Genomic DNA, 23,856 nt, shown 5'->3' on the forward strand with positions numbered 1-23,856 from the left:
TTACAACATTTCAAAAAATATATAACCACTATCATTAGCAATAAATCAATGACACAGATATCAAATAATTTTATTTTGAATCTAATCTATACTTTAAGGATCACACACTTTTTTGGTAATTAAATTCACCTGTTTCACGAAAGAAAATGCCCATTATTCAGATGAACTTGCCACACCCACATTTTCTCACCCTGTTTACATGGTGAGAGCACACCACTGATGTCACCACCGTACGTGAATGTCAATATTCCATATGAAAAATGAACTTAGAATTTCCATTCTCTTTACCCTTGACTTAGGCAATTAACCTATCTTTAAATCGGGTATTTCTGATATAAATAAAAAAACCTTTAAAAAGTCAAATATAAATAGGTGAGATAATACGGCGATCAAATAATAACACTGCCTAATAGTTAGAATCAGTTTTGAAAACTGTTATAATAGAAAATATACTAATAAGAGGCTTAAATTAATTATAGGTGAGGCTTAAGGCAGAAATTGGATTTTCTACTTTTTGCAATATGGAGTCATTTTTAGGTGTGGAAAAAGGCTGACATGGTCTCTCAAGTTTTAATAAAAATAATAATAATGACTTAGCATCTTTTAAGTGATTCAGTCTACAATTACTTAATATATTGAAAATAGATATTATTGATAAAACATTTTGGGCTCTTTAGCTAAAAGATATAGAAAAGCAGGAATTCTAATTATTGTTTGAGGAATACCTAGTCTTCAGAAATTTCTAAGATCCAATGCCACCCTATAATTCCACATTCCATTGTCATCTGATGCAAAGAGCAAGCAAGCTTTGTTTTCTTATTTCCTTTATTCAAGACTAACTACTAACTTCTAAGAGTCAGTGAGGCCACAACCATACACCTCAAGGAACTGGCCTCCATGGTGACAGAGATTTTGCATTCACAAAACAAAGGAATTCTTGATAAGTGCAGAAGGTCTCTAATAATCTACCAAAAAAAAAAAACCATAAAATGTGCACCTGCCCTTGAAAGTGCCCTCATGATTCCTCAGACTGGAGTGTATTTTTTTATGGCCAGATAACTAAAACAACCACAGACATTTCTAAATTACACATGGGTTATGAAAATAATCTTCTTTGCAAAAGTATGGTATCTGACATTGGAAAGCTCCCAACCAGGATGCTGTTGAAAACACTTCAGTTTGACTCTCCCAAGTTTCTGTCTTCATTTTACGGGGTCTCTCATATGATTTAGTCAAACATTGTTACTACACATAATTTGAAAATTCACCCAGATCGCCTCATTCATTGACTACTAAATTCACCTAATTTGAAAAGTACATTAGTAACTCAGATTATTTTATTATGCAAATATTAGCATTTGTATTTTGTGATCCTATTAGAATAAATGTGGAAATAATTAAAAACTATACATTAATTAATTAAAAGCCAAGCAAACTGATATGATCCACTATATGAAGTTATAAAAACATACTTTCTAAGCATTCTATAACAACAACCAAATATTGGCCACTTACTATGCTGTGTCGACATTTGCTACACTGATTTTATTATGTATCTATTTATTTGTCTCTAATCATCTGTAATACTTGAAGATAGTCACTTTTGGAGGGGGAAAGAGATGAACTAAAATGAAGACTCTAAAAATATGACTATAAAACTCCAGTTTTTCTTAACATTTGATTAGCAGTCCTCCATCATAAACTGATGTGAGAAAAATATGCCAATCCTAAAAACCAAGGTTAGTGGAAACAATCTCCTTAAACTGCTCCTAAGAGTAACGATGTTGGAAAAAGAAAAACAGTCTACACTGTAGATAGATCAGTCTTACCCATTTGAAAGTTAAGAAAGTATTCGAACATTTCTTAATTGTGTTCCGATTCATGGCCCTTTCCTACCCCAAACCTGGACTTCTATAAACATGTTGAATATCAACTGACAATGCTGGTTCTTAGGATATGGAGAGTAATATGTTCTTATCACCTCTCTTCCTATTTTGGTTTTAGTACCTGAAAATAGGAAGGTACAGGGAGAGGGAGACTGGCATGTGACATATTACATCCCTTCCAAAATTAGTTAAAGCAAGGTATATGGTAGCAGAGACTGGATGATGGTACAGAGGCACTAATTAAGAATTTCAGCTTTTTCAGGCTTGTGAAACAAATCTTTGGATACAGGAGACCATCTTACTTTAGAGAGAAAAATTAAACTGCAAAGGTGCTTACTAGTCTCTCACTGAGAGATCTGCACACCAACCTTGCCAGAGCAACATAAACAGGATTTCATCAGCATGAATAAGGTGGTTTTTTTTTTTTTTTGAGATTTTATTTATTTATTTGAGAGGTAGAGCTGCAGACAGAGAAATGTAGAGACAGGGAGAAAGGTCTTCTGTCTGCTAGTTCACTCCCTAAATGGCCACAACAGTCAGATCTGGGCCTATCCAGAGCCAGGAGCCAGGAGGTTCTTCAGGGTCTCCCACTTGGGTGCAGAGGCCCATGCACTTCGGCCATCTTCAACTGCTTTCCCAGACCAAAGCAGAGAGTGGGTCCGGAAGAGGTGCAGCCAGAACATAAACTCCTATGAGATGCTGGTGCTGAAGGTGGAGGCTTCTCCTACTATCCCACAGCCTTGGCCCCAATGAGTTTTTTTTTTTTTAAAGACTTACTTATTTGAAAGGCAAAGTTACAGGGGCGGGGGAAGGAAAGCAGGGGGAGACAGAGAAAGAGATCTTTCATCTCATCTGCTGGTTCATTCCTCAAATGGTCACCATGGCCAGGACTAGTCCAGGCCAAAGTCAGGAGTCCAGAACTTAATCAAGGTCTCTCATGTAGGCGGCAGGGGCCCATCATCACTGATTTCCCAGGCACGTTAGTAGGGAACTGGATTGGAAGTGCAGCAGCCAGAACTCAAACTGGCATTCAGATGGGATGCTGGGTCAGAGGCAGCAGCTCAGCCCATTGCACCACAATCCCAGCATCAGTATGCATACGACTTAACCAGCAAGAAGTGCATAGTAAGAAAATACCAGATGTTATCTTGTTATAAACATGACATTGGGCAGATCTAGCTAATGCAGAATGTTGAACAAGGAGAAAATAATATAAAATAGAAGCCTATAACAATACTACAGAGAAAATAAGATAAAAATTTTATCCAAAGGAGAGCAATAATTGAATATAATATATATTAAAATGAGTGAAAAATTTTTACATAGAATTCATGAGGTAATGACCTCTGTAATAAATGAGAAGGAATAAAATCGTTTAGAAACTGTGGAAGTACATACTTTCAAAAACAGAGAGAGAGAGATAGAGAATATAGTGGCTAAAGGAACAAAGTAAGGATGAGAAATGACACTGAAAATTATAATAGTTAAATATATTAATAAATAAGAATAAAAGAACCATTTTAAATCATAGCAGAAATAGAGATAAACTCACGAGAAGAAATCTTAAATTTCTTGACTTCACACATTTTAAATGTAAAATATTACAAACCAAAGAAAACTTAAAAGCATATTATAAAAGAGAGAAAATGTCTATAAAATATGATAAATTTCAAAACACTTAATCTATGTAAATAAACAAAATTTTAAAGTACATAATAAACAAGAAGAGAAACATGATTCAAAGATGAAATAAATGAAATCTAAAGTGATATACGTTGTATATTTTCCATTTTAAATTTTTTTTAAGTTTTTTTTTTTTTTTTTTTTTTGACAGGCAGAGTGGATAGTGAGAAAGAGAGAGACAGAGAGAAAGGTCTTCCTTTTTGCCATTGGTTCACCCTCCAATGGCCGCTGTGGCCGGCGCATCTCACTGATCCGAAGCCAGGAGCCAGGTGCTTCTCCTGGTCTCCTATGCGGGTGCAGGGCCCAAGCACTTGGGCCATCCTCCACTGCCCTCCCGGGCCATAGCAGAGAGCTGGCCTGGAAGAGGGGCAACCGGGATAGAATCCGGCGCCCCGACTGGGACTAGAACTCTGTGTGCTGGCGCCGCGAGGCGGAGGATTAGCCTGTTAAGCCACAGCGCCGGCCTCCATTTTAAATTTTAAAAATAATATTGAAGGCATGTTCTGCAGTGAAATGGGTATTCTCATACATTATTTATGAATGTATAAATTGGAATAAATTGGAACAAGCTCTCTGAAAGGTAAGTTGTTTATATATATCAAAATATATATATTTTTCTTTTTATTTATCTTTTTCTTTAACAAATATTTATTGACCACTTACTATATGCAAAGAATAAAGGATTTAACAAAATAGACAAAAATTTTCCCTCACTAATCTTATATCCTAAGGGATAGATATAGAAAATAAACATAGCTTATTAAGTACTATATAATATTAAAATGAAAAATAATTTGGGAAAAGGGGACAAGGAGTGATTTTGGAGGTGGTAGCTATGACATTTTAGGTAAGTGCTCAGAGAAGTGTGTTTGAGTTGCGGTAACATCTAAGCATCAATCTGAGTATATTATAGGAGCCCAACATATAATGCATGGGGGGAAACACTTTCAGAGAGGAATCTACCAGGGAAAAGGCCCTCATTTGGGGACATCATTTTCCATAATTATACAATGTAGATTCTTTTGTTAGAAACTCATCAGTGAGAAAGACCAAAATTTTGTCCAAAGTTGTTCATGTTTGCCTGTAAAACTGAAAACAGACTGTGCTGACTTTTGGCTATCATTTTAAAGAATTGTAAGGTAAGAATTTTAGGTTAGCAAAAGTAGAAAAAATAAATTACAGATAACATATGACCCCACTTTGTGCAATGGTTATCTTTGAATACAGTATAAATACCATTGATAACGTATGGTTCCAATTAGTGAATCGGTATATTTGAATATAGTTAAAAGATCTAAGATCAAAATATTGATAGTAACTGTTTTCTCTGTATGTATGGCAGAATTATAAATTTTTATTTCCTGGCTGTCTAAATAAAAAATATATATTTTTTTACCAAAGGAAAAAAATATGAAACCAAAAGAGAAGTGGCTGTTACTGATTAGGTATATTGTTAATTCCAGCAGTCTTTTCATCCCAAATCTTGAAGCACTCAACTAATTTTGGGCTACTCTTTCCAAGGCAATACTTGGAATAATTCTTTTAGAATCAATCAACTTTCTCCTTTTCCGGTTTACTACTTCTACCTTGGTATTTAGAGCTACAGGAAAGCATTGGAAATGTAAGTGTAACATCATGTTCATGTATGCACGGAGCCCTTGTTTTTCCTTTTGAGAGCATATGGCAAGAGTCATCTCAGTCGGTGACAAATGCCCTCTCGCTGCATCTATGACTTTGACCCTTAATTAGATTTTCTCAGACAATCTAAAATAACTCATGTCTGAGACCCTCGCTGTCTGGAAAGGTCCCAAAGGATTAGGGCAGCAGGAGGAAGGCAAGAAAGTATCTCACTGCAGTTTGGATAAGAAGTCAGAAAGTGAGCCGGCAGGCAGTTGAGTGGGCATCATAGAAAAAGGAAAAAGAAAGAAGAGGAAAGAGAAGAAAAAGAAAGCAAGAGAGAAAAAGCAAACACAGAAACTATAAATTAGGTCATTGATGAAAACTGAAGGCTCAACAAGAAGTCAAAGCCAAAAACCTCATACTGAGGAGGTGGAAAGCAGATTGTTCTAAAACCCCTAGTTCAACAACTTGTACTATTGTGATAAATATATCAGGCATCCAATTGGGGTACTATCATTTAAAAATCTTGTGAAAACAAAAATTGATGAAACAAGTAAAGAGAATTAAAGGAAATAAATAGGAAAATTAGAAAAGGAAGGAAGAAGAGAGAGAGAGGAAAGTAGATGAATTTGTGTACTTTAAAAATAAATGATTTGGGGGCCAGTGCCATGGTGCAGTAGGTTAATCCTCCTCCAGCGGCGCAGGCATCCCATATGGGTGCCGGTTCTAGTCCCGGTTGTTCCTCTTCCCATCCAACTCTCTGCTGTGGCCTGGGAAAGCAGTGGAAGTTGGCCCAAATGCTCGGGCTCCTGCACCCACATGGGAGACCAGGAAGAAGCACCTGGCTCCTGGCTTCAGATCAGTGCAGCTCCAGCCATTGCGGCCATTTGGGGAGTGAACCAACGGAAGGAAGACCTGTCTCTCTGTTTCTCCTTCTCCCTGTCTGTAACTCTACCTATCAAATAAATAAATAAAATATTTAAAAAAATGATTTGAGGACCTGGCACTGTGGCATAGTGAGTAAAGCCGCCAACTGTAGTGCTGGCATACCATATGGGTACCGGTTCTAGTCCTGGTTGCTCCACTTCTTTTTTTTTTTCACCAGGTTTTTGTTTTTCTTTTTTTTTTTTTTCATTTTCAATTATCTTTAAATACAGAAGATCGATTCAGTATATGCTAAGTAAAGATTTCATCAGTTTGCACCCACACAGAAACACAAAGTGAAAAATATTGTTTTACTTCTAATCCAGCCCTCTATTATGGCCTGGAAAAGCAGTAGAAGATGGCCCTAGTCCTTGGGTCCCTGCACCCACAGAGGGAGACCTGGAAGATGCTCCTGGCTACTGGCTTTGGATCAGCACAGCTTCAGCCGTGGCAGCCATTGGGGAATGAACCATTGGATGGAAGCCCTCTCTCTCTCTCTCTCTCTCTCTCTCTCTCTCTTTCTCTCTCTTTCTATTTCTCTGCCTCTGCGTCTCTGTAACCCTGACTTTCAAATAAAATAAATAGATATTTAAATAAATAAATGATTAGAATAGAAGCTATGTAGAAAATAAAAGCACAGTTCTTGAAAAGATGACATGGAATGCATGTATGTAAATTGTTCTGCCATGTATTGCTAAATGACTTTAGAGCAGGATATAAAAAATGGTTTAACCAGGCTGGCACCGTGGTTCACTTGGCTCATACTCCACCTGCGGCACCGGCACTCCGGGTTCTAGTCCTGGTTGTGGCGCTGGGTACTAGTCCCAGTTGCTCCTCTTCCAGTCCAGCTCTCTGCTATGGCCCGGGAGGGCAGCAGAGGATGGCCCAAGTGCTTGGGCCCTGCACCTGCATGGGAGACTCGGAGGTAGCACCTGGCTCTTGGCTTCAGATCAGTGCAGTGCTGGCCTTAGCGGCCATTAGGGGAGTGAACCAACGGAAGGAAGACCTTCCTCTCTGTCTCTCTGTCACTGTCTATGACTCTCTCTCTCTCTCTCTCTCTCTCTCGCTCTCGCTCTCTCTCTCATTGTCTAACTCTACCTGCCAAAAAATAAAAAAATAAAAAAAAATGGTTTAACCAGATTGGAGATCATGGCAGATAGTGTTGAGCAAGCTACAGTGCCTGGAAAGCATGAATTTGATTCAGAAATAAGAAAATAAAGACGTTTACCAAAGTACGGGAGAGTAAAGTCACATGTTGGGAAGCAGCAAAAATATGCTTTCGTGTCTTGTGCAGTGAGGGGTAAAAGCTGAATCTATGGAAGCTGTGTATGCTCCTCCATGAAGAGCTTTGATGAGTCACGGGCTTAACCGGAGTTGTGATATCCAGCTTGTCTCTGCTCATCCAGAGGACACTAAGTGGTCCCCATGTGCCTAATTGTCAGTAGACTCTATCTAGTCAAGTTATTGCCCCAGCTCTTGGGTGGTTAAATCTGCCTGGGTCCCAGAGGCAGATTTGGGTCCCAGAGGCAGGTCTTGGTAACAAATTTAACCAAAAGAAAGAAATTGAAGGCATTAAGCAAATGTGCCCTGGTACATTATAGATACAGGGAATGAAGAATCCAATTATGAACAAGAGCCAAGACTCTCTTTGGCACTTGTAGACAATGTCTCTGAGATAGGAGACGGCTGCCATGAACATATAGTGAAAAACATGGGAAACACACAGCTTGAGGCATATGGACCAGCCAATCTACAAGGTTATCTTTCTCTTTACCCCACATTGGTTCCAACAATCTCCTTAAGATTTGGTGCCAAAAGTCCTTGCAGCCACAACACATTGAAATGTTTATGGGTAAAATACTCACTCTGGAAGCTGCTATAAAAATAAAACACAGACCAGGTGAAGATTACATTTGCCTCTTTACAACTACTACCAGGATTTAGATTAGGATATTTGGGACTCCTTAGGGGAAATTCTGGATTACAGGCTATCACCAAGAATCAGGGCTACCAAGTGAGAGTCGGCAGCCTTAAACCACTTCTCTGAAGGGCTGGTTATCCTGTGCCTGGTTATACTGTGTGGGTGTCTATGCCATCACCGAAATTTGGCTTTGTGAGTTGGACAATGCTACTGAGTGAGTCATGGGCAGCAATGCTGCTTTCCTGAGCTCCATGGGCCAGGATACAAATGAGCAGACCTACATTTTTCCATTCAAAAAAGATACGATGGGATAGTGAATGCAAAAGCAAATATAACCTTGTAATTCCAGTTTTAAAATCTTTAATAAAGAGCTGTTTTTCAGATCCTAGATGCTATTTAATTAGATCAGGGAATTGTTTGCATGTTTGTCATTTTGTTCCCAATTCATAACTAAATTAATTAACTTTGAAGCTTTTAAGGAAAGGGAATTGATGTTAACGATGGCATGTGATCAGAACTGTATATAAATACCCAAGCTAAAGCACTTAGGAATATGTTATACAGATTACACATCACAAAATTTATGCTTCTCCTGCTCCCATTCCTTTCAGAAAACAAAGCTCAAGAATAAATAGTCATGTCACAGAATACTTGTAGAACTTTGAAGATTTGTTGTGAGAATGTTGTCTTTAACACTTGTCAAACAAGAGAACACATATTTAGTGAGCTTGAATTCCAACAATGGAAGACATAGAATGAATAAACCTTGGAGTTTTCTTTTTTTAAAACTTTTGAAAAAAGATTTTACATTTATTTATTTGAGAAGCAGAGTTACAGACAGAGTGAGAGAGAGAGAGAGAGAAAGGTCTGTGAATCCGCTGGTTCACTCCTGAAATGGATGCAATGGCCAGCGCTGGGCCAATCCAAAGCTGGGAGACAGTATCTTCTTCTGGATCTCCCATATGGGTTCAGGAGCCGAAGCACTTTGGCCATTTTCTACTGCTTTCCCAGGCCACAGCAGAGAGCTGGGTCAGAAGAGCAACAATGGGACACGAAACAGATTCCATATGGGATGGTGGCTCTGCAGGCAGAGGGCTTAGCCTACAACATCACAGCACTGGCCCCTTAATTATTTTTTAATTAATTAATTTTTTAAGGTAAACAAATTTCATATATACATATTTAGGAACATAGGCTTTTCCTTTTTATTTGCTGCATATGTACTGAGTGAGCAATGACATAAATGCATAACAACTGAATAAGTCATTTTTAGTGAATGGGCATCTATACATATTTCTTCCAGCAAGAAACTGGGATGGCTGTCCTGAAAGACAGAAGCTCTGACCACATTTTAAAAGAAAGTCCTGGCAGTTGACAAAGACTTTACCAGCATAAAGGCTGATATAAAGCTAAGAATGGCCATTTGAATAAAGAAAGTTTGGGGAAGCTAAATCAAAAGTTTCCATAGACTAGTTTTTCTCACATCTCACATCTTGCTAGACTTTCTACATCAGCAACTACACATCATTGAGAGCGGATCCAGTGGCCATGCTGCTCCTTCTCTCCAAGACTTTTGAGCTAGCAGAACCCTGCTAGCATAAAGTGGTTCCTTATTCCCCTAGTTTTTGAAAGCAGTTGTTCGTAAGACTCAGCTTGGGCTATGGGTCCCTCTCCCATAGTCTCCACTTGCGTTGTAGGACTTCAAATGAGTTCCATCACTCTGCCATTCTGGATTATCTCCTGATTGCATTCTCTTATCTTAGTCCCAGTGCCTCAGCTGTCCCAAGTCATTGTTACCTACTCCTCACAGGGTCCCTTGCAAAAGGCCCCCACCACTGAATTTCTGGTTTCTCTTCAGGAGTGTAGTAATCAAATCACCAAGAGTTTTCTGCCTAAAGATGAGCAGGATTGGAGCTGGTGCTGTGGTGTAGTGGGTAAAGCCGCCACCTGCAGTGCTGCCACGCCATATGGGTACCAATTCAGGAAGCAGCTGCTCCACTTCCGATCCAGCTCTCTACAATGGCCTGGGAAAGCAGAAGATGGCCCAAGTGCTTGGGCCCCTGCACCCACATAGGAGACCCAGAAAAATCTCCTGGCTCCTGGCTACAGATCAGCTGTTGCAGCCATTTGGGAAGTGAACCAGCAGATGGAAGATCTCTCTCTCTCTCCCTCTGCCTCTGGCTCTCTCTAAAGAGCAAGATCTTATGGTTATTTTTTAATTCTTATAGCCATCATTTCCTCCTACTTTCAAAATAGTGAAAATCAGAACTCCCTAACACAGTAAAAAAAAAAAAAAAAAAGTTCATCATAATCTGATCATCATAATCTTATGACCCCACATTCCTCCCACCCTTAATCTACACTCTAGACACATTAAATACTTTGCCATTCCCAAGTGATCTATGCTCAAAAACTTGTGTGTGCCTTCTGCAGTCAATTCTTCATAAGATGCCTTTCCTCCATTTAGATCTTTTGAAGACTGAATTTCATCCACTAGGACCCTGCTCTAGCATCACTTAATAAATCCCTTCAGATTTCGCCAAGCAGAGCTGTTCACCTTGTGTTTTATGAGATCACAGCATTTTAGGCATACATCAAATTCAGCACTTATTGTATTAAGTTTTAGTTGTTGATTTTTATTTCTGTTTTTGGCTTGATATCTTGCACTAAATGTTACTTTGTTCTACCTCTGTAACAACAGATAGTGAGCTCATAGTGAGCAGGAAAGCTGCTTTATTGGTTTCTGTTGCCAAAGCAGATTATGATGCATAACAGTAGGTAATTAATAGATTACTGGAACAGGGAGGAAATGGAAAAGAAGGGAGTAGAGGAGAATGGAAGGGAATGAAGACCCATATTTTTGAAAATGAGCATCGTCATAATCTATAGAAAAGATAAAATTATCGGAAATAAAAACTCTCCCAAATCAAAGAGTTAAAGGATTTCAGTTTCAAGATGTAAAATAAACATCCTTCTGTATCTTTCTCCTTTAAAAAATCATCACAGAGTTTTAGGCAGAAAAAGAAATACTCATAAAAGTTGTACTTGTTTCCTCTGAGTTCCATAATATGTTTCCACAAATTCAATGGCTTAAAAGAACAGAAATTTATTCTGTTACAATTCTGGAGGCAGAAAGGTTAGCATAATTTCCACGGGGTGAAATCTAGCTGTTTGGCATAGCTGTGCTCTTTTGAGTTCTGTGAGAGAACCCATTCCTGGCCTCTTCCTGCCTCTGATAGCTCCTGCATTTCTTGGCGTTCCCTGGCTTGTGACCCACAATGTTCCAACCCTGCCTGCATCTTCATTTCAACTTCTACATGAGTCAAATCTCCTTTACCCTTTTTGTACGTGGACACTTGTGATGGCATTTACAACCCTCCTGCATGATCCTGAATAATCTCTCCATTTCAAAATTCCAACTAATTTACATCTGGGAAGAACTTATTTTTTTAATAACATAACTTTTATAGGTTTTGAGAATGGCATGGACATATTTTTGGGAGTCATTATCATTGTACTATACAAGCTCAAATGTTTGCTAACACCAGAAGACTTGTTACCCTACACTCCAATATATAAAAACTGAAAAAGGACAAAAGAGTACATTCAACTCAGAACAGAAGAAAGACAAACTGTAAACAGGAGGCATTGATTAAACACAACTAAGAGTACACACATAATAGTTTCCAAGTAAAGACCAGATATTGTAGCATCTAGATATTGCTCTAGGTAGGTTTGAGGCCAGGAATTGAACCAGAGAGATTGTTTGAAACACTCTAAAATAAGTGTAGAAGATTCCATTATCACTCCTGCACTATGAAGGAGTCAGTTAACTCCCCATCTTTAAAAGAAAGACCAGGGATCACCTCTGGAGAACTTGAACCAGAATGACTTCAATTGACGGCAGAAAAGGGACAGTCCTGGTATCAAAAATTGACATCAAGATCTTATATCTCTGCTAGATCCCACAGTGTTTATACCCCTAAACATTAGATTAAGGATTCTTCTCTAGTATAAGTAACTGCAACAAGTAAAAACACATTTGAATAGACAACTTCATGTGTATTGGTCATTAAAAAAAGGCATTGCCACCAAATGGATCAAAAAGAAAACCAATACTCTTCACAGAGATTCTGATTAGGCTTTTTTTACCTCAGTTAAAAAATAAGCTTGCACAGTCAAGGATCATTATTAGGAATTCCTCAAGGGAAAATAGAAAACAAAGTGGAGGAGATGAAGGCATTTAGATAAATAAATAACACGCAGTGAGAAGAAAACTTCAGAGAACTATAATGTCCCTAATTGTGAGGCAAGAAGGAATGCTATAAAAAAGAGAAACAGAGAATAAGAAGGATGATCATAAATGTATATTATATATAATATATAATTATATTAATTCAAACAAAGTAAAAATTCTGCAATAAAGGAAAAATAATTACATCATATCAGAAGGCTCAGAGTAAACATTATTTGCATACTCTTATCATGTAAAAGCCTAGATAAAGATATAAACAAAAATGGTGATATAGCCATGTTACAAGAATAAAGTAAAGAAATGAGGTTTTTTAAGGAAATTTAAATCTACAACTATTGTAATAAAGAAGTCAATTGATAAGATCTAAATTGAGGATATATGAGGTAGTCATATGGACTTTATTTAAGAAAGAAAAATAAAAAAGAAAATAAAAAATTTTAAGGATTGAAGTGATTCCAATCTTGCTGTTGTGCTAAAGAATTTTAATTTCTTTATTATTAGAAGCTATCAGTTGAATACATGAGTGTCCTCCAAAGGCCCATGTGCTAAAGGCTTGGTCCCCGAGTCTTATATTAACTGTTAATAATAATTAAGCTTGATAAAGTATCAATGTATAAAGGCTGGAAACAATGTCCAATTATGATATCTGTAGTTGGGGCCTAGGGAGAAGTGATTAGATTGGGTTAGGCTAGAAAGATGTGGTCTCATGATTGAGAAACTGCATAGACATAGCCCAGTGTGCTCCCTGTCTCTCTGCTTCCTGGTTCACATGTGATCCTTCACAAGTTATGCCATCTACTGTCCTAAACAGATGCCAGAGCAATAGGTGGCCCTGATCTTGACATTGAACTTGGAAACCTTGAGGAAAATAAACGTCCTTCCTTCCTAGGTAGCCTGTGTCTGGCAATCAGTTGCAATTATGAAAAGCTGACCGATGCATTAACACTTAAGCTTCTTTAAGTTATAAATAAACATGCATATATTTATTTGGTAACAGTGAAAATTAATATTTCTATGAAGTATTAACTTTTTAAAGTCCATTTTTAAATTATGTTCTTTGTTTAGATTTTGATAAAATAGCCATATCCTCTATTTTCTTTAAAATAAGTTCATAAATGTAGATTATACTAATATAACTTTATTAAATTAATGAATGTATACATTTGCTAAAAATTCTGCTCTTCATAAGAATTGAAGTTTTTCAACATATTATGCATTAAATTTGATAGTAAATATAGCTTGTTGAAGAAATTTATAGACCAAGCTTGATAAAGTATCAATGTATAAAGGAAACATGTATTTTAACATTATCTGTGTTATTTTCACCTGTTTTCCAGAGTGTTGAATCCTCTCCAAATAAAGCACTGTTTGGCTATTGTTATGCATTCCCATTTTCCCAGCACCACGGACAACCTTGGGGGAAGAGAAAAGTGATGATTTGTAATTTCAAAAACTCAGAATTGGCATTCATTCAACAATTCACTATATGTTACTAATGCTGATTTTATCATTTCATTAATAATGAGATCTAATATGTTCTCTTTAACTCTACAACAAATCTAATTAAAAATATTTTGCAGAGGATAATAATCCTTTAAAAATAATATTTCCAGAAAACACATGGTGCAAAGCACAAGGAGAGTTTACACAACAGGATGAGAGTCTCCATTATTATTTCTGGAGAGCATCCCAGTCTGATGTTTTTCCTTCTGCCATTCTTGGAGAAAGATGCTATCCACAACAGGTCAATGTGAGTCCTAGTTATTTCCTCAAGCCCAAGGGTCAGGCAACATGCAGAATCCTTGGGAAAGTGGCCCCAAATGACCAAAAAGGCCATCTCAGTAAGACATCAGGAAGCAGAACTGTTTCCATTGACACCAACATAATGAAAACAAATGTTCCAAAACTATGTACTTTCTGAATCATAATCTGTTTAAAAAAAAAGAAAGAAAGAAAGAAAAATTCTGTGTTTGACCACCCAAGAGAAATCAAAGTCACTGCATCCCTCTAGAGCATCTTGGTTCAACTGATGTTTATGATTCTAAAATCAGGAGCGTGGGTTGAACCATCTCTGTTCCTGGGACAGGATCAGTCAGTATCCACCAAGACAACATTAGTAAAAAGCTTTAAAATGGCCCCTTTGTAGCAGGCCTGCTATGGGAATTCATGGTATGCAACATCAGAGGATAAATTCAGGTCACCTCTGTTGGATGTAGCCATGAGGGTATGTGAACTAAAAACATGCAACAGGGAGCCTAACAGATTCCTCTTTCTCTTCTTCAACAGATTTAGAGAGGATCCTTGTTGATAGTTAAAGGAGAGGGCTCAGCCTATTTTTAGGATGTGCTATTTCTCAGAAAAGTAGATTAAAATTTAAATTAAAAAATTAAGGTTAAAATCAAATATTATTTTCCCTCTATATAATGACCACTTTATAAAGCAAGCCTATGCCCATGCCCATTCAACATGGCTGAAGACTTGGTACAACCTCTCCTCATCATGCAGCTAAGCCTCCCCTCGCATCAGGCATCAGCCAACAATGACGCCTTCTTACCACAGCCCCACATTCTGCCTCATTTGACTCTTCAATGAGGCCCTGCTCTGAGGACAGTCTCTGATCAAAATGGATAACCTATCCTGGGAGCGTAGCAAATCTCTCTCTGTGAGTGCCTGCACTCACACCTGAGTATGTGCTCTCCTTTTGCGCCTCAACAGATCTTGCTCTTCAGTTCACGTCTTAAAAAAAAAGCAAGCTCAAATCTTTGTAACTCAAAAAAAAAATTAAATTAAAAAAACCCTGATACTACTCTGTTCAATGTGAAATAGATGAGAAATCAAGCTGTTCAGAAACAGCTGAAGACTGTGTGGAAGTGAACCACACACTTCCAGTTTGGCTTTTCAGGAAGTGGAAGCCTTTGATGCTCTTAGAGAATAACGTGATAGGATACTGCTTCTTCTTGAATAAGGTGAGCAGTCTTCTAGCAGCTAACATCTGTGGATCACCTGGAGTGGTTTGATTCTCAAAGAAATGGGAGACTTGTTTCCACAAATTCATATTTACCTCCCATCTGCTGAAAGTACAGAAATATTAAAACATGGGTGTTTGTACTAATCAAAAGCAGAGGTAGGGGCTGGCACTGTGGCTCAGTGAGTAAAGCCACTGCATGCAGTGCTGGTATCCCATATGGGGGCCGGTTCAGGTCCCAGCTGCTCTACTTCTGATCTATCTCTCTGCTATGGCCAGGGAAAGCACTAGAGGATGGATAAGTCCTTGGACTCCTGAACCCAAGTCAGAGACCTGGACGAAGCTCCTGGCTCCTGGCTTGGGATTGGCTCTGGCCATTGCAGCCATTTGGGGAGTGTGCTAGTGGATGGAACACCTCTCTTTCTCTCCCTGCCTCTGCCTCTCTGTAACTCTACCTTTCAAATAAATACATAAATTTAAAAAAGAGGTAAACAGATAAAATAAGACACAAATAAAAATAAAACAAGATTTTGTTATTTGAACAAAGTATTCAACTTTGGTCATTCTGATGTTTCCTTCAAACATATCTTCCCAAAGTCACTTCTGCAACTCAATTTTTATTTCCTTTGCACCCAAGTTCTTGCCTCACTTGCTTTCAACTAACCAAACCCTGCCTCTCTTTGAGGTCTTCTTTCAAACTGTACGTCCTTAGTGACAATTTCTCCAGCTTAGCAGTCCCTGGCAGCCTCTGTTCATTGACCTTGTGGTGACCTTCACATCCAGATCATGTTCTCCTGAGATGCTATGTGATGTGAATTCACATTTATTTAAAATGATGACTATTTCATGTCTAAGAGCACAAATTCCATAAGACCAAGACCCAGGCCTCCTATTTTCTAATTTCCTATAGTTCTCAATTTAGCCTTAAACAATTAATACCAAACAGATGACCAAACAACCACTATAATTTTTCTCTTTTGGCATAAGTAATATTAAAACATTCCTGTTTGTCTCACAATGTAGTTTAGAGAGAGATTTAAGCCAACTATGTGGGTAAGTAGTATCCAATCATAACAAACTTTTCCCCCTATCCATTTAGGAATCTGGTTTAGAATGAAATGGCAAACCATACATGGACAATATCTGAGTTGCTTGTGAGAAATTCCATGTTACCTCAATGTTTATGGGTTCAGTAAAGACTTTGTTATTTGTTGCCTCAACACAGAAGTGGGCCCTGTCTGGAAATGATCCTGAGACATTATTTCATTTTAATTCTTAAAAACTGAACTGATTTTAAGTGATACCAAATTCAAATTGTATATTAGACATTCAAGTTCTTAAGCATGCATGTCTGAATTTATTTCAAAGTCACACACGTGTTTGAAGATTTGCTTCTCAAATGAAGATTTGAATAGTCCAAAAATGGATATTCCTTTAGCTGTATAAACTGAGAAGTATTATCATTCACAAATAAAGCAAGTTAATCATAAATTAAACTTGGAAAACATAAGAAATTCATGTTTTTGACCAGTTTGAAAATAGATAAAAGATTTCTGACTGGACCTCTACTATTCTTTTTTTTTTATTTATTTATTTATTTATTTATTTGAAGGATAGAGTTAGACAGTGAGAGAGAGAGAGAGACAGAGAGAAAGGTCTTCTTTCCATTGGTTTACCCCCCAAATGGCCGCTACAGCAGGAACTGCCCCGATCCGAAGCCAGGAGTCAGGTGCTTCCTCTTGGTCTCCCACGCAGGTGCAGGCACCCAAGAACTTGGGCCATCCTCCACTGCCCTCCTGAGCCACAGCAGAGAGCTGGACTGGAAGAAGAGCAGCTGGGACTAGAACCTGGTACCCATATTGGATGCCGATGCTGCAGGTAGATTACCCAAGTGAGGCAGGGCACCGGCCCCTACCTCTATTATTCTTAAGAATATACATGTGATTTTAAATGACTAAAACCGGAAAATATTGTAAAGGACAATGTTGGAGCTGAGTTACATGGGCTGAAATATACAGTGGCTACCTAAGATGTTAAAATGCTCATGAAGGTGGGAAAGTGAAACAGATGAACATGTAAGGAAAGGCACCTCACTACACTCAATCATAGATTCAAGTGCAAAAGAAAGAAAGATCTGAATGTATTGCAGTAGTTCTCTACCAGAGAAATTCGAGGAAAAGCTGCTTAAATTCACTGTGCCTCGATTTTTTCACCAGTATAACAAATGCAGTGGTTACTTACTCTCTGGTTGCTATGTGAATTAATGCAGATGTCTTACGTAGACCACCTAGACAAACCCAGGGGACATTATGGACCTTACAGGTGTATACTCTTTTTCTGCTCTGTAGGTAGACAAAGTAATTCAACACGTAGATGAATGATCTTTGAAAGAACAAGCCATACATCCAGAAAATGGTTACAGAGAAGGGAGAATTTTCATAGATTTGTGAGACAGTTGAAAATTGGAGCAGTACAAAAAATGGCCAAAAATAAAAACATAATTCCAATTATGCAGAAAAAAGCTCATAGTGTTGGAAAGATTAGTTTGGATGGAAGGAAGGTCTTACGTAAAAAGGTAATTTTATATACAAGATGTGAAAGTGTGAGTCAGAACCTGGGCTATGAATTCCAGGTGGAAGAACGAGGACATCTTTGTAAAGCAATGAAGACCTTTGAGCTGAGGAAAAGAGATCACCTTTTCCAGAGATAAACGATGATGATCTTCAAAATCCAAGTGTCATAATAAAATACTGAACTTATGAAGTCTTTCCTATCAGAAATGTAAGCTTCCTTCCTTCACTGCCCTCGTTTCCACTTTAAACTGAAATTTTACATAGAGCTTTTCTTTTAAAGAACATTATTATATGTTACTCCAATAAATTATATTGTGCTTTCAGGAAATGGCTGACAAGGGGCAGTCCTTTGGTCAAGCATTCAAAACACAAACACTCCTTGTAAGAGTACCTAGGATCAATTCACAATTCCAGCTCCGGAGTGTTGCTTCCAACTCATGCAGACCCTGGAGGCAATAATTTTGGCTCCAGGAATTGGGTTCCTGGCACACATGTGGGAGACCTGGAATGAATTGCTCTCTTTTTTCTTCTCTCTCTCTCTTTCTATCTCTCTCACTCAGTCTCTATGCTTCTCAAAGAAAAAAAAAAAAATGGCCACAGTTAATGGTTCCTGGTTCTCAATGCTATTTTTATTTTTGTTTATAATATGAATTAATATTCTGTGACTAGAAGATTTGTCTTACTGTATGAAGGGACTTGGGTTCATACAGTATGTTTGCAAACCTAAAAAATGGGGAAGGCACAGAATCAGGAAAAAGGAGAGATTAAGGGAGAGGGAAAATGTATAAAAGCTCCAGAATATTCAAGGAGAATGTGTCTTTTGAAAAAGTCTACTCAGTATGTATAATGCAACTGTTTAAATATTACAAATTATTTACAAACAGTAAATTACTTCAGAAAGTAAACATTGACCTCATTTGGTTGCTGGAGCATGGATGAAAAAGTTGCAAAAGGTCTTAAAAGGCTGAATCCAGACACTCTGGGCATACCAAAAGAATCAAAAGTTATGAAACCAAATCTGGGTTATCTCATTCTATTCTTAACACAATAAATGTTATTTATCATAAGAAATGTTAACTACTCATAGGATGGGGTTTAAATATGAAATTTAAAAGTATATAGGTGATTTTGCCCAAGTCACCTTTCCAGCTTCACTTCCTGAGATCTCTGACTACCCGCTATACTACATACATTCCTTGCCACAAAGCAGTATGCCTTGTCTGTTTAAAATGTGCTTAAAAAAATCTTATTTGCTGTTGGAATGCCAACTCAGTTAAATGTCAACCACTTTCTAAGTATTCCCATGACTTCTTTAAGCAATGCTTTTTTTTCCCAATTATTTATTTATATAAGTGTTCCTTTATAAAAATGTCTCCTTTATTACGCTCACTGAATCATTGAGCAAATATTTGTTGGATACCTATCATGTACCAAATGTAATCTAAGCACTCTAAATCAAGGATTACTGTCATTTGGCCATTGTTTTGGAGGGAGGGATGGCATTTTTCCATTGCTTTGCTCTTGGTTCAGCACTCATTAGCCATTACTTAAATAATCTCAATTGAGCCATCATGAGAGCCTCAATGAACACCATTGTCATTCACACAAAACACCTTGTGTTTTCTTAGAGAGAAATAACACTCATATGAAGACGAATCTATAGTAGTCCCTCTTTATCTACATTTTCATTTTCTATAGTTTCACTTACCTATGTGATCAGCTATAGCCCTAAAATATTAAATGGGAAATTCCGAAATGAATAATGCATAAATTTTTCCAACTTATTTTTTAAAGCAGACACAAACACACACACACACACACAGAGAGAGAGAGAGAGAGAGAGAGAGAGAGAGAGAGAGAGAGAGAACCTCTAACCTGCTGGTCTATTCCCCAAATACCCCAAACAGACAGGGTTATGCCATGCTGAAGCTGGGAGTAAGAAACTCAGTCCTGATCTTCCATGTAAGTGGCAGGAACCCAAGTACTGAAGTCATCACCTGATGCCTCACAGGGGACGCAGTATCAGAAAGCTGGAATGAGGAGTGAAGCTGGGCGTTGAACCTAGACACTCCAGGTTGGCATGTGAGCATCTCACCCCAGCAATCCATAAGTTTTCATTATGTGAGATTCTGAATAGCATGAAGCAATTTCATATTGTCTTCTCATCCTTTTGTGTAGTATATCCTCCTTGTATACACTACACATAAATTAGCTACTAAATAGTCATCTTAGTTATCAGCTCAACTGTCCTGGTATCCTAGTGCTTGTATCCAAGGAGTGTTTATTTCACATAATAATAGCCCCAGACCACATGAGCAATGACACTGGATATTTGAATATGCTAAAGACAGGCCACATAGGCTACATTCAAACAACTTGCCCTTAAGTTGTTACTGTAATTGTTATATATTCTGTATATTTATTTCTAGTTATTGTTTCTAGTCTCTTACAGGGCTTCATTTATAAATTAACTTTACCATAGGTATGCATGTATAAGAAAAATATAGTGCAGTCTACGTAGGGTTTAGTAGTCTCCATATTTTCAGGCATCTACTGGGCATCTTAGCGTATTTCTCTGCAGATAACTGGGAGCCTACTGTACATGTGAAACAGTGGACTTTTAAATTTGCAGAGTCTCAGATCTGGAACTTTTATAATGTTAATTAGAAAGGAAGTAATGAGAGACAGCACCACTTTGCTGCTTTCAGTTCCTTCATTCAGGTTTTAAGTGGATTTTAATCTCCTCCAGACCACCAAGGTAAATGCCTTCATTGCTCTTAAAGATTTTTTAAAAAGTCACTGAGCGCCAAACCTCACATTTTACAGATGAGCAAACTGTGTCCAAAGCTGGGTTGAGAACCCAGGACTTTTCTCATAAAGCCACTTTCTTAACATAGCAACATATGTTTTCTCTTTCAACTTTCATTCTTCAGATATTTCATGGAATAATGGTAGCAAAGTGTCAGCTGGAGAACTGAGTGTTGCTGGTGCAGACTATTTCTTTCTTTTCATATCTCAAGATCTTGCCTGAATTGGAAACAGGCCATTGGAGGGTGAACCAACGGCAAAAAGGAAGACTTTTCTCTCTGTCTCTCTCTCACTATCCACTCTGCCTGTCAAAAAAACAAACAAACAAACAAAAAAAAAAAACAGTGCTGAGAAATCTTTGACTAACAAAGAAGAGAGTTTGGATTAAAGATTATGTCTGCTTGTATCACCTTTTTTCTCTAAACTTACAGAAATTAAGATGTTAAATAAAATGTCACATATATGTATATACACAGACACACATGCAAGCATAGATATTTCATTATTGAAAGCAAATATTTCTACTCCTTTTATTTGGGAAATTTCCCTGAAACTTCCTTGTCTTATGTCTACTTGTGATTAACTTATCAAGCTTTATTTTGGATACAGAGCAGACTGATCACGATGAATGTGTTTATCTGCTATAAGTGTGAAAACAGAGTTAATTTTAGGCCAGCAAGTCATTGTGCTCTACTTATTAATAAATCACTTACTCCATGAGCTTTTGCCTCCTGGGGTGCTTACATTTTGAAACAAAATCAACATTCTTTCATTGAAAAAAAAATAATGTGTTACCAACTGCCAATTTACCTTTCAGTTCTGTTAAAAGAAGTCAAATTTTGAAATATTATTCAGTACAGAGTGTGGGGGGACAATTTACCTTCACTTGAATACTGAACAGTATTGAGTCTCTGAAGCCTACTAGGATCAGAGTGCTTATGGATGGCGATGTCTGAGGAAGTTCCCCTTTTAAGTTTAGCCATTGGAACGCAGAGCTAAATGTCCTCTAAACAAAGTGTGAGGGTAGAAGGGAAGACAGCAGAACACAGTGCCTATACACACCATTGGCTATGTATTTATGATCAAACTTTGACTGCTTTCATTTATAAGATCCATATTCTTGATCTGTCACTGAGCCCCTCCTCCTCCCCCAGCTACCTAACTGCTATCATCGGACAGTACTTTGAAAACCAGTATTTGTAATTTTGTTACATACTCACTGAAAATAGACACAGTTCCTTCTCGCCGTCCACTTCCCACTGCCTGGCATGGTTTCTTGAGACAAATCACGATGTCATTACCCAGTCTAACAGGCAACTTGCAATTTCAAAAACAAATTCAGCTGCAACTGCCTTCCAAGCCTCTTCCTGGGTTATTTTTCTGTCTTACGTCACCCAGGTTTCCAAATCTACTCAAAATGCCTAATGAGGCAATAAATTCCTTTATTGACAGTTCAGAATGTGAAAACAAATTGGAGTGATTCACTCGGGCCTTTTCTTAACCTTCTTATTCAGCAAAACCAGTTTCTTTTACTGACATAATGGGGGAAAAGACATTAACTAGGTAGGTTTACTCTGTTGTGTACCAGCAGACAGTCAGTGCAATCTTTTTGCGAGAGTATATATTACCGATTAATTGAGATTGTAAAAGAGCAAATTCTGGCTTATTTATCATCCTTGTGAATATAACTTCCATATTTGCCTTTTTACTTATGATGATTTATTACTCCAGCTAATTTTTCATGAAGAGGTTCTGTGTTTGTTGGTTTTAGAATTCATGTGTGTTATGTCTTAAGGTGCAAAGTTTCTCTGTTAGCCATTATCCACGGGTGAAAACTGACTGATTGGAAGGTAATCTTAAAGGGCAAGACTTGGTTACAATGTGTTATAAAGGATAGAAAATAACACAGGAAAGTGAAATGCCACTGAAAGTTTACATTTCTCTCTACAGTTTGCTTAAATAAATATTTGAGTTCTTTGCGTTTGAAATATTTGCTTAAAAATGTCTGAATTGTTTGCATGCCCTGAGCACAGTACTCCAAACGATATTGGTACAGGTATAGAAAGCCACTTTGAGGATCAGACAGCTAATAACTACGTGCAGAAAAGAAGCTGTTTAAATGCCATAATGAACACACATCCTGAGAGCAGTAAGTTTACAGTTAAAGTGAGCTTAGAGAAAATTTAACTCCTCCATTTGCAGATGTTGAAATAAAGTGTAAGGAAACAACGTGTTAAAGGAGCAACACTGAAGCACTGATACACGGCACCAAATCTGGAATTCCCAGCTTCTAAATTCTGAGTGTTAGCTCCAATGTGATCTTCTTACCTTATTTATTTTTCATTGCTGAACCTGAAAATGTCACACGGTGTTAGTTTCTTTTTCATGCACTCATTCATGACAAGTAAATCTTGGGGAACAGATCTTCTCTGCTCGGCAAAGTTAGGAGTCAGCTCTTTATCTTGGCCTTCCCCATAGATAAAAATAGTGTTTCATGTTCCCTTTTTCTCTTCTTTGTAATTTTGAGTCTACCAAATTGCTTACTTCAAGTTCATATTATTAACATGAACGTGACTACGGGAAAGAAACCAAAATAACCCCTAGCAGCTATTACATTATAGTTTCAAGGAAGCTAGAAATCAGTACAGATTCCTAGTTTGTGAAGGATTTTTCTAGATTGTTGGAATTCCCAAAAAAGGGGAAAAAAGAGATAGTTAATAATAGGATGTTACAGAACAGCTAGTTAAATATTTCTGAATTTTTAAACTTCACCTTCATCTATTAAGCTGGAATACATGTATATATATCTGAGTGCTTCAAAAAGTTTATACAAAAATGGAATTAAAAATAAATTTCATTTGGTGAAAACCTTTTTGGAAATCCATGAATTGTTTTTTTTTTTTTTCAGAATATGCATTTCCAGGCACTTTTAATACTTCTCTTACAATTAATATTTATCAAAGTTCACAAATGGTTAGAGCTACAAGACTTTAGATGTTATTTAACTTCAACTTCTATATTTTACAGGAAAAGCCAGAAAAGTAGCCGTTTTAATGGTACATAGAAATGATGTAGGAGAGAATGAGCTAGATATCTTTGTACCCGATTTCATGAGTTTTCCACAATATGAAGCCTCTCACCTGTTTATGAGAACACTGAAACATTTTTATGCAGACAATTGAAGTGCGAAAGGAAATGAGCAAAGGAACCAATGTTACCAG

This window comes from Lepus europaeus, chromosome 2 (assembly GCF_033115175.1).
Source record: "Lepus europaeus isolate LE1 chromosome 2, mLepTim1.pri, whole genome shotgun sequence".
In the NCBI taxonomy this organism is placed as follows: domain Eukaryota; kingdom Metazoa; phylum Chordata; class Mammalia; order Lagomorpha; family Leporidae; genus Lepus; species Lepus europaeus.